Source organism: Lasioglossum baleicum, chromosome 16 (genome assembly GCF_051020765.1).
Source record: "Lasioglossum baleicum chromosome 16, iyLasBale1, whole genome shotgun sequence".
In the NCBI taxonomy this organism is placed as follows: Eukaryota; Metazoa; Arthropoda; class Insecta; order Hymenoptera; family Halictidae; genus Lasioglossum; species Lasioglossum baleicum.
The window spans coordinates 5,976,088-5,988,224 of record NC_134944.1 but is presented as its reverse complement, the minus strand read 5'-3'; the positions used below and the strand labels follow the sequence as shown (position 1 = coordinate 5,988,224).

At 38.8% G+C, this 12,137-nt stretch overlaps 1 long non-coding RNA gene across 1 annotated transcript; it reads right to left on the bottom strand.

Moving 5' to 3' along the window:
- Positions 1-1,936: 1,936 nt before the first annotated feature.
- Positions 1,937-11,471, bottom strand: LOC143217088 (uncharacterized). Its single transcript, XR_013010730.1, has 4 exons — positions 9,805-11,471; positions 7,939-7,971; positions 7,628-7,761; positions 1,937-7,432 (listed from the first exon to the last, which is right to left on the bottom strand). It is a non-coding gene; the product is annotated as an uncharacterized LOC143217088 (long non-coding RNA).
- Between the last annotated feature and the right edge of the window lie 666 nt (positions 11,472-12,137).

Below are 12,137 nucleotides of genomic sequence, written 5' to 3'. Positions count from 1 at the left end.
AAAAATTAAGAAAATTCAGAGCAGAGAGAATGCAACAGGGGATTGTTGAAGGAACAATATTCAATAGATTGTTTAATTTGGAAAAATATTTGCCTTTAATGGACATCCATTAACTTGTAGTATTTTTTATGAGAATTGTACTACCAGAGACAGTGTTGGGCAATAAATAATTATTTAAATAACAAGTTATTCATTATATATTTGAGCAAGTCTAAATGAATTATCTAAAATAATACAGTTAATTGTTATTTACAAATACAATTTCAATTATTATTTGTATTGACAAATGCAAGTGTTCATTGTATAAAAAAATACAAGAAATAAGAGAAGACCAAAAACGATTTGATTTACACCTCAATCCAAATAATAAATAATCTTTTATTTGCCAATAAGAAATAATAATTTATTTAAATAAAAAGTTTATTTGCAATTAAAATCACACGTTTATTTATTATTTAATTATTTATTATTCAAAATAAAATTTTCCCGACACTGACCAGAGAGGATATTTTAGAGTGGTTGGAGAGAAATGATCGCCAATTGGCGCGCTTTTCGATTATTGTACTGTCGGTAGGATTGTTGCGTTCTTAGCAACATTGCTGTAGAATGCAGCTGTTGGTAACATTCTTGGTAAATACGACGACTGTCAGTAACATTGCTGCAGAATGTAGCTGGCTGTTGGTAGCTCGCTGCAACTGCCAGTGCTGTCGAGACCCTACTGTTCCGACCTACGATGCATAGTGAATTATCCAATTCAATGTTTTCCCATTTTCTCTTGAACCTAACGGATCCTATTTTACGATGCGATCATCCAGGTTTAATTTAAGCCCTCGAACATTAAAAAATTCCTACTGGAACATATTCTAAAATTGACTCGAATGTTCGAGTCAATTTTGATCGAACTAGCACTTTGAGATTGTTGAATTTACATCCTACGATCCTACATTTCAGGAATAAATTCAAACTTCACAATCATTAGCTCATAATGATCCTCGAATCTTCATGCATCTCTCCAAAAAATTTTCGATCAGAATTTGCATTAATTAATTAGTTATTGATGATATTCTGAAACGTTGTTCATGTCTCTATATTCACGTGAATGATTCTTGCCGCATTTGCCATAAGAAACAGCACGAATTCCGGCACGATTTATTTTCTCTTCCTAAACCTCCGTATAGCGCCAATTCCTGCGACGGCAGAATGCCCAAACTGTTAGCCAAATTATACTAACGGTCGGTACACGCATTGCTACACCGACGAAATACCACTGACCAGATACTATTAACAGAGAGGAAATGAGAGTGCTCCATGTAGATCCATGGAGTGCTCACGCCCGGGGTTTGGCCGTACCACTTGTGTCTCCACATCATGTTTAGCCTGGAACAGCTCCACATCATCTTCAGCATGGAACAGAACCTACACCATCGTATACCTAAATTTCGGTATACCTAACTACGAACTAGAACCATAAGGTGTAAAAGAAAAACTTTGACATAATGCCGACAATTGTTCTATTTTTGCAGCATTAGCTCGATGTGATTGTCGATTTTTAATATTTTATAGAACAATTGGTGTTATTTCTAAGAAATAAAATATTAAAAATATTAAAAATCGAGAATAACACCGATTGCCCGGGTCTCACCACGTGGAGGTTGCTGCGAGCGAGACCCACCCACCCACTTAACACTAAACCTACCAAGCCTTAAAATTTATTTAGATTTCAGATAGTCGTAAAATAAAAAATAAAATAAACAATTCTGGAACCGGTCATTTCGACCGGTGATGGTAGGTTTAGTGTTAGTATTTCTTTAGGCCGCGCTCACAGTAGCTCCGATGTCGCACGATTCGGCAGACGTCTGACGTGTGTCTCTTTTTCGCGCGCTCGAAAAAAGAGACAGATGCGTCGGACGTCTACCAAATCGGCCGATATCGGAGCCACTGTGAGCGCAGCTTTATCGGCCCACCCGACGGAAAATTAAAAGTTTCCAAAATTACAAAATATAAAAAAAATCCCTTTTCGTGTATAGATATATACCCTTCCTAATACACATTTGACAGGGTTCTATTTTTGACCACTGTACAAACGAATATGTAGCAAGAAGGGCCTAATTACGAGCCTACCCGTCCGACCCCCTAAATCGTCTTTATTTGAATTTATTTTCTTTTTATTTATTTATTTTATTTCTTTCTTTCATTTCATTTATTTATTTTCTGATTTTCTTATTATAACCTTTTTGCATATTTTTTATTCATTTTTTCACTATTATATACGTAAAAATTGTTAATTTTGTTTAATCCTTTGTTGAGTAGAAAATGCATAGGAATTTTACATAAAAAATCACAAAGTTTTTCATATTTACTTTCATTTTGGCTTACACTTTGTGATTTTTTATCAAATCCCCATGTATTTTGTAACTCAACAATATTTTATGTTTTGTGTGTATGTATGTGTGTGTGTGTATAAGTGTCTACAGGGTAGCTAACCCAATTTTGCTGAAATGAAAACAGTTGATTAAATGGAATATGCAACAAAAACGACAAATGAAACCACATGCAACCCATACACAGATAATAATCTACAGAAACAATACAACATGTACGACAATCACAAACTATTACGTTAAAGACGTCTGCATCGTTGAAGTTTCCAGTGTTTCGTCTTCGCTATTTTAGTAGCAAATAAGTGATCTAGAACAAACTTAATTTTGAATTAGCACACAAAAAAAAATAAAAAAGAATAACAACTTTGCCACACAATTGTCCACTCGATGTATCCTTCAAACAAACCCGCGAGTGGACCATTTTCTCGCAACGCTAATTTACAAAGGACGTATTGGACGTCCCGAAAAAAATCAAACGCGACCAGTGCATTATTATATTCGTGATGTTAATTTAATAGATATGTACAATATAAAAAATTCCCGTGCACTTTAATTTTCATACGCAACTCTACAGGAAATCTTCATGGGCCGTCATCTTATTTGTCTTACCTCAAGGAAGTATCTGAAACAAATCTTGGGTTAACGCATAAAAAAAATTAAAAAAAAGATAAATATGCAAAATGGTTATCCACTCGATATACTTCAAACAACGCGCGAGTGGACCTTTTCTCCGCAACGCTACTCTACAAAGTGTGCAATGAACATCTCAAAACAACGCGAGCAGTGCATTCTCTACCGCGACGCTAATTTATTTGATCAAAAACGGAAAACTCCCGTGCACTTTCGTTTCTTTTTACGCAACCCTAAATGGAAACGCGAGAGTAGCCATTTAAATTTATAGGGGGGAGTCAAACCGAATCATTCTTTCGCAACGCTAATCTACATATAATAAAAAATAAATATCTTATTACAAACACGAACAGTGCATCATTTGTCGCAACACTATTTTATTAAATTCGGTATAAAAAATCTCCCGTGCACTTTAATTACTTTCTACGCAAATCTAAGGGAAAAGGAGTGGCTACGAGTATGTAGGGGCAGCCACACCGGCTGGGAGTAATCTGAAACAGTCATATGAGGGTGCAGTGTGGCATTTTATTTATCGCAACTCTAAATGGCGGGATTTTCTAGTATTTGCATATTAGAAAACTTTCACACAATAAACGATTCGATTCAGTTCTGTGAACTCTGACCGTACACGCGAGACTATACTTCGCGACTTCGAGTATTATAATAGATTCGGACATTGCAGAAACGAGTTTTGCAGGGCGCGATGAAAACTAAATTCCGTCGACAAAGCTACTGCACGAAACGTAAAGATACCCCGTCTTTTACCTTGCGGGCCGACGAGGCGTTCGATACGCTTTACATACACATCGTGTATGTCTACTAACGCGATCGAACCACTACGTTGTGGGGGGTTAGTCCAAAAAATAAACATGCTGGTGAAACGCAGTGGTACTTTCCCTGCATTTAGCGCTCACACACCGGCAAATGGCTAAAGGCACACGTCGCTACGTTCAGGTAAACTACAGTGATTTCCGTCATCGTAAGTCACGCCCAACACCATGGCTTGCACCGCATTAGATGCTAATACGATGCTCACCATGGCATTGTCGTGCATACCGCCACAGGTGACGTAACTTAATACGTCTTCTTTTTGCGTACGGTATTGTCGAACGACAGCGGAAACACTTGTTCCATTGCTGGAACGGCAAACGAGTCGTGTGTTATGGCACACCGCGGGGAGTTGAACGTGGCAACGTGCACCGTGATTTTGCGCTAACTGCTTACGGCAACTTGGCCTCAGAACGGTACCAATACGTTTCTACTCTACGTAGTGGTCCCTACTCTACGTAGTGGTCCGGTGGGCGTATGCTCCACATTTGTACGGTATCAAAAAATCTAAAGTAATATCCAAATAATATACACATTTGGATATCCATAAAATGTCTCTGAAAAATGTTTCATGCTCCGAGCGCGACTGGGCTTGCAATGTCAGTCCTCTACTCACTACTCTAATACGAGATCGCGACTCTTGTAATTAAATCTGATCTTCTAGAGAGATGCGTTTTCCAATATGCGTTTACTTTAATCCCGCCTTAAAACAACGCGTTGGTACTTTCCGCGAAACTAAAGCAATCGCGACAACAAATTCTCGCAACGCTAATTCGCTAATTCGTCCTATTAATTCATTCGCGGCATGCATTATAAATGGCAAAGTCTACTAGTGGAGAGAGGACCGGTTCCTCCACTATTCCTCTTTGCCATTGTCAAAAACGGTAATTAAGCAAATCCTAGTCTAATCGAAATGAAGTAGAGGCGAGGCAAGATAGCTAGCGACTGGGTTTCCAAGTCCATAGGATCAACCCCGGATCCAAACGCAATGACACCATCCACCTGCCTGGACGTCGTAACGCCAGGACAGATGCGCCCCTACGCTCAAAACGTTATTCCAACTGGCGAGTATACACTCCACGAGCTGGCCGCTTTGAGTATAGACGAAGTCTAGTAACGCTGACTTTATTAGCCAGAGATGGTGCCACGCGGTCATGTGCTGCGAGGTCACCCCTACTTGAAGAGTAGGTGCGGACCTCCACTAATCTCGTCCCAGACATTCTCTACTTCAATTTCGATTTCCACAAATACTACGCTAATTCATCCCGTTATTATTCTCTCGCAACTCTAATCGAAATCGCGGATGCCTACACCACACCCGGCAGCCGTTTCGACTGCGACCACTTCTTCAGTGGTCCGTTGCAGCTGGAGCATGGGCGCCTGAAATGTCGAAAGACTCAAATACAAACGCGATCCTTTTGCTGCGCAACGCTAATTCAACGAACAGAGAGAATTAAACTTTTATAAAATTGTTATATTATATCTTAAATATTTCTACAAGCAAAAATAAAAGTGAAATGTAATTAGAATCGCGTCTATTTCATTCGCAACGCTAAAATTAAACAATCTATATTAAAATGTATGAAAATCGCGAATATTTCCGCGACACTAACTTCGATCTCTGTTCACAATCGACTAATGTAATACCCGTAGTTTTTTTCGCAACGCTATTTCAATCGCGGACGTGCCCATCTCCGCTGATCGTTGGGGCGGCGAGGCCTGCCCATGTGTACAACTAACTACTTCTACTACTACTACTTCTACAGACGAGTACAGTGATAAGGTAGGAATAAATGAAATGACTTCGCATCCGAAGATGCGAGGCCATTGTAGTTGCCCTCTTGAGCGACAGTTTGTCGGGGCCACTTCGGCATATAGCCTCTTCTTTCTCTTCGGCGGTCCGCCAAACAACTGAAACCCTAAACGTGCTCGCAGTGAAACGATCGACGACTTCCGAAACGGATCACAAGTTTCGAGAGAAGCCGATCGTTCCGCTGGTGCGATCGAGCAGGTACGCAACGTTTCGAGACCCTAATCCGCGCGCGTTCGCGTCCGCGTCCGCGAAAGCTACACGAGCAGGAAGAATCGAGCACGAAGCATCAATTCGAACGTCATGCCTCGTTCGATTTAGCTTCGAGACGAAACTTCCAGCTCTTCCGGTGACTGACTACCGTGCGAATCGCGGCCTACCCGAAAGAGAAAACGGTAGCCAGCCCCGGCCCCTACCTACTTAGAACGAACAGTCACAACAAGAAGGTAAGCTACCTACCCTACCTAGCCCTATATTTAAAAAATGGCAAAACAGACAAGCTTCCCAACACATTCACAACACGATCTCCACACAGACGCCAGGGTGCAACAGCCTAACACCTAGAGAGAACGTCCCGGGACGCCTCCGACACCCTAACGTTCGAATCACAAGCACACTCTAATGTACGTACCAGTTTTCCTGAAATCGACTGACAATGGCAGTGGTCATTGCGAAATAAATCAATAAATCAAAATAACAACTGAATTGACACAGAATTAAATTACGTGTAATTTTGAATGTTACACGTTGTTTTTAATGAATTGAGAAAACTACTACATATATTCCACGAAGATCCATGTAGCATGTCACAGATCAACAGGAATATGTGCTACTGAATCTAGTTTAAAAAAGCGACGCAATTCCACTGCCTATCAACACACACACACAAGTGGAAAATGCGTCGTGCACGATACACTAACCATTGTCAGTCGCCACACATGTGATTAGAACAATATTCCATGTGCCCGTTGCTCTCACCCTCCCGAGTAGCGCCTGGGCACGCGAGAGGATTCGAGCAACGAACAGGGAATCTTAATATCCTGAAAATCCTAACTAAAAGAATTCGTTGGATTTTGTACGAGCTAATATTCTTGTATTCTTGTATAATAGTTCTATTTTGAATTCAACATTTAATATGAAGTTACAAAACACATATTTAATTATGGAATGAATTCTTTCAATTCTTTAAATTCTTTAATAAAATGAATTCTTTAAATTCTTTAGTAAAATGAACTCTTTAAATTGTTTAATGAATTTTAATCTTTATAAAAATATTTAAAAACCCTCGGACGACCCTTTAGACGAAGCAAAATTTCGAAATAGTGGAAAAAATAGTTTACTAAATGTAAAGTACTAGTGGAAGTAATATGTATAGGTTAATTTGCTTCGTCTAAAGAATCTATCCGTCGCGATTCGTCTTTTTGTACGTGATATAAACTGTTTTCGAGCAATTTAAAGTAATTTTAAAATACAAACAATTATCTTGACGATTAAAAGTGATTAGTGAGTGTGTTCCAAATTACGGAAGATTTTTATCTTTCCGCAAATTGGAGATTCAATATATTATTGAAATTATTTATATTTATAGGAAAAAAAAAACGCGACGTACAAAAAGACCCTACCTAGCTAAGAAACAGATCATGTACTACCCGTGGAAAACGCCTGGCGTTTTCCACGGTCACTGACTCGTCAAAATATACTACGCAAGAAAAATAGAATAATAAAAAAACTATTGTTTATTGACTCACTACTTGTTGGAGGTATGAGAAGCTGCGTTAGAGTCCTGAAATCAAAAAATAAAACAAAAGATATTAAAATCGATTCGTAAAATTCCATTGGGATACGAAAAGATTTTAATTTAAATACTATTTAAATGATTTTCGAAATAAAAAGTGTAGGTGGTACAATTTGTTATTAATGCTTTGAAAAGAAAATGTTGAATAATAAAGATTAATTATTAAGATATCTCGATACTTACATCTCTCCCCCTTGAAGAAAGCACGACACGTTGCCCTCGATCTCAGCTATCGATGTCGTCTTTGGTAATAATCAAGGTTCGTCGCCTCAGGCATCCAGGTTGGCAGCTTGGAAGTTTTCTGTACCCTTAGGGTTCTATAACAGAAAGAACAAATTCATTTAATCCCAATCGATCGAGCGTCGAAGAATAAATCCGAATTAATGAGAAATAAATAATTCAAATTAAATACAATATTTATTAATTTTTCATTAATAGTTTGAAAAGAAGATATTTATTAACACAGAATAATTGGGAAGATAATTAGTACTCACGCTCACGTCCTCTTCTTTGGATCTGGAAAGGCTCTGTAACAGAAAGAACAAATACAATTAATATCAATCGACCAATCGTCAAAAAATAAACCCAAATTAACAGAAAATAAATAATTCAAATTAAATATTAAACCAAAATTAATTTCAACCAAAGTTAAATAAACTTGACGACACGAATTTAAATACGATTGTTCGTCACGACACAAGAGTAAATATCGCGAGAAGGCAATACTATTCACGAATAAAAAATCAATGAAAAATAAATAATTCGCATCAATACACAGTATTAATTTAAATAAAAATTGTAGTAAATAATCTTTACTTCTGTCGAATGATGAAATACAGAAACCGTACGCACCACGTAAACGTCCTTGTCACAACAAGGGATGCGGTTGACAATGTCAGAGGGAAGCTCGGAGATAACGCAACACACATCCGTTAACTTTGACTGTTGAGCTTATAATGAGCCGTGGTCAGATGCTCGGGATCGCGAAGGTTGAAGGGGGGCGGGTCCCAGATGTTTGGAAATCGCTCCCGAATTGGGCCAGCGCGGCGGGGTGTGGGGTGTGGGGTGGAGAGGGTCGCGGAACGTAGAACGCGGGTTCCTTCCGATACAAAACAATACGTCACATTCCGAGAATTGACCCACCAACATACCTAGTCACCTTGTTCTTTGATACATTAGTGGGACAATTCTCGGAACGTATTATAATTGTTTTGAAGGGTATTTATGGTGCAAGTAGGTGTAAACCCGCGTCTCGATCGTGCCCAAGATCCCTGTCATATTTAATCGACGGGGCGATGGACCAATCGCCTCCCTTCCCAATTCGGGGACAATCGCCGATCGTTGGAAACTCTATTCGGTCTCTCGCCCCTCTCCACCAATGATCAATTCGCGAGGGTAACCACCCCAACCGCCGCGCCGTATCAGCGCGACCATCGCGGACCCAAAGTTTCGGCCGCGGTGTCATTAGTATAATGATCGTGAAAATGTACACAAGTGAATTTCCGCGAGTGATCGTGTCAACCGCGTCATTTGTTATCGAGACGCAATAAAGTGACCGTTACGTGGAGAGTGCCGTTTTCTTGCTTCTATTCTATTCTACTTTTCTATTCTATTTTCATTATTTTTAAAATTAATTCTGTGTTTGAGTGAATTATTTATTGAAATTTATTAGTTATGTGCGTTTTATTGTGCAACAGAAATCAAGTGAACTCGTGCAAAAAGCTAGATACTGCAACAACGTTGTTCCTAATTCGGCGATTAATTCGGCGATTCGCAGACACAATAATGAAAATAAAGGTAAGCAAAAAGTTTATTAGTCGAAGCAACCGGTCGTTCAGATAATGCAAACTGTTAAAGCTATTTAATCTGTTCACTGTGTTAAATTCCATCTACTCTTATTACTTCTAAACTGTCTTATTTGTTCTTGAAGCTATCTTTTTAAACAAAATTCGCATTTTTACATTTTTTTTTTATATTTGCCTTGCTAATAAACTATTGGAACTATGTTTATAACAAGCAAAAGGTTAGAACTCTATGTTATTTATGCCTAAGAGATTTCGGGAGATAAACAACAAATGAACATAAAAAAAAATATTTTATATGGGGTGGGGTAAAAATAATTTAAAACTAGACAATATCTAAGGATAGCGAAACTGCATTGGTGGTTCCGCTTTCGAAATGCAATAAAAAATCAATCTGGTATGCATACACCGAACAGAACGAGTACCATTACACATTTCACTATAGCCTTTTACTATGGTGATAAATAATTCAAGTTAAATATTTAATAATGTTCATTAATAGTTTGAAAAGAAGATATTCATTAACACAAATTAATTGGAAAGGTAATTGGTACTCACGCTCACGTCCTTTCCTGTTTGAAGAATACACGCCACGACGCGACGCTGCGTCTCCATTTCTATAATCGAATAGCGTCTTATTTGTTCGCCGGGAAGGGACGAAATATCTGAAACAGACTTAATTTACGGTTAACGCATAAAAAAAATATAAAAAAAGATGAATATGCAAAATGGTTGTCCACTCGATATACTTCAAACAACGCGCGAGTGGACCTTTTCTCCGCAACGCTACTCTACAAAGTGTGCAATGAACATCTCAAAACAACGCGAGCAGTGCATTCTCTATCGCGACGCTAATTTATTTAATCAAAAACGGAAAACTCCCGTGCACTTTCGTTTCTTTTTACGCAACCCTAAATGGAAACGCGAGTAGCCATTTAAATTTATGAGGAGTCAAGCCGAATCATTCTTTCGCAACGCTAATCTACATATAATAAAAAATAAATATCTTATTGAACACGCGAACAGTGCATCATTTGTCGCAACACTATTTTATTAAATTCGGTATAAAAAATCTCCCGTGCACTTTAATTTCTTTCTACGCAAATCTAAGGGAAAAGCAGTGGCTACGAGTATGTAGGGGCAGCCACACCGGCTGGGAGTAATCTAAAACAGTCATATGAGGATGCAGTGTGGCATTTTATTTATCGCAACTCTAAAAGGCGGGATTTTCTAGTACATATTTGCATATTAGAAAACTTTCACACAATAAACGATTCGATTCAGTTCTGTGAACTCTGATCGTACACGCGAGACTATACTTCGCGACTTCGAGTATTATAATAGATTCGGACATTGCAGAAACGAGTTTTGCAGGGCGCGATGAAAACTAAATTCCGTCGACAAAGCTACTGCACGAAACGTAAAGATACCCCGTCTTTTACCTTGCGGGCCGACGAGGCGTTCGATACGCTTTACATACACATCGTGTATGTCTACTAACGCGATCGAACCACTACGTTGTGGGGGGTTAGTCCAAAAAATAAACATGCTGGTGAAACGCAGTGGTACTTTCCCTGCATTTAGCGCTCACACACCGGCAAATGGCTAAAGGCACACGTCGCTACGTTCAGGTAAACTACAGTGATTTCCGTCATCGTAAGTCACGCCCAACACCATGGCTTGCACCGCATTAGATGCTAATACGATGCTCACCATGGCATTGTCGTGCATACCGCCACAGGTGACGTAACTTAATACGTCTTCTTTTTGCGTACGGTTTGTCGAACGACAGCGGAAACACTTGTTCCATTGCTGGAACGGCAAACGAGTCGTGTGTTATGGCACACCGCGGGGAGTTGAACGTGGCAACGTGCACCGTGATTTTGCGCTAACTGCTTACGGCAACTTGGCCTCAGAACGGTACCAATACGTTTCTACTCTACGTAGTGGTCCCTACTCTACGTAGTGGTCCGGTGGGCGTATGCTCCACATTTGTACGGTATCAAAAAATCTAAAGTAATATCCAAATAATATACACATTTGGATATCCATAAAATGTCTCTGAAAAATGTTTCATGCTCCGAGCGCGACTGGGCTTGCAATGTCAGTCCTCTACTCACTACTCTAATACGAGATCGCGACTCCTGTAACACTGTCCAACAAATTTCAACTTTTTTTGTGATTTTAATATACTGTTGGGTCCTTCTTATAGAGTTTTTTGCGCTGATTCCGAATCTGGTTTTAATTTTTTTCCTATACGTCCAGTTTTTGAAAATCATGGCTTTGAAAAAAAAAGATATTTTTCAACTTTAAACAAATATTGTGATGTTATTATAAAAGATATTGAATTGTTGTTTACAGCAAACGATTCTGTAGACTTTCCCGAATACAGTGATATCCAATATTAATACATTATGATTGTTTAAACATGTTTAAACAATGATTAAAGACGGAGATGCACCACTTTTGCACCAATTTTTGCGGATATTTTCGAATTTATCTCAAAAAATAAGGGTCCAGCGAAAAATTGAACTATACCACGCGAAAGAGCAGACTTTTATCTTGAGAAACCCCCCTGTGAAGTTTGCATGGTCGACGTTTTTACCGAACCAGAAAGCAAAATATCTTCGCCCGACATGTGTTGACGCCAGTGGTGCTCTTCCACTAGCGCGGTCGTTCGTCGGGATACGGCGCGGCGCGCTGCGGTGAAACGGCGCGTGGCTATAAGCACGCAATTATGTCAGCTTACTTAAATGTAATACTTTATTAAATGTTATATTATTGTTATTTATTATCTATTAGTATATTTATTCTGTATAAATTATTTTATGTATTTTTTAATGTTAGTCTCTCGTTTATAGTATATTTAATACAAAAAATACGTTTTGTAA